This window comes from Arachis duranensis, chromosome 2 (genome assembly GCF_000817695.3).
Source record: "Arachis duranensis cultivar V14167 chromosome 2, aradu.V14167.gnm2.J7QH, whole genome shotgun sequence".
Taxonomy (NCBI): domain Eukaryota; kingdom Viridiplantae; phylum Streptophyta; class Magnoliopsida; order Fabales; family Fabaceae; genus Arachis; species Arachis duranensis.
Window position 1 is genome coordinate 56,807,935 of NC_029773.3, and position 654 is coordinate 56,808,588.

A 654-nucleotide genomic window follows, 5' to 3' on the forward strand; every position below is an offset into this window, starting at 1 on the left:
GTTGCCGGGGATTGTTCGAGTATGGACAACTAACGGTTCATCTTGTTGCTCAGATTAGGTAATTTTCTTTTCAAAAAAAAATTTTCAAAATTTTTCTTTTCTTTTTCGTTTTTCCAAAAATATTTTCGAAAAAAAATCAATAAAAATCCAAAAAAATTAATAAAATCATAAAAATCAAAAATATTTTGTGTTCTTGTCTGAGTCTTGAGTCAATTTTTAAGTTTGGTGTCGATTGCATGTTTTAAAAAAATTTTACTTGCATTTTTCAAAAAATTTCATGCATTCATAGTGTTCTTCATGATCTTCAAGTTGTTCTTGATAAGTCTTCTTGTTTGATCTTGATGTTTTCTTGTTTTGTGTTGTTTGTTGTTTTTCATATGCATTTTTGCATTCATAGTGTCCATGCATTAAAGATTTCTAAGTTTGGTGTCTTGCATGTTTTCTTTGCAGAAAAAATTTTTCAAAATTATGTTCTTGATGTTCATCATGATCTTCAAAGTGTTCTTGGTGTTCATCTTGACATTCATAGTGTTCTTGCATGCATTCTTTGTTTTGATCCATAAAGAAAAGAGAAAAACACAAAAATGATGTTTTTAATTTTTCTCTCTCATCATAAAAAAATTCAAAAATCAAAAAAATATCTTTTCCTTATTT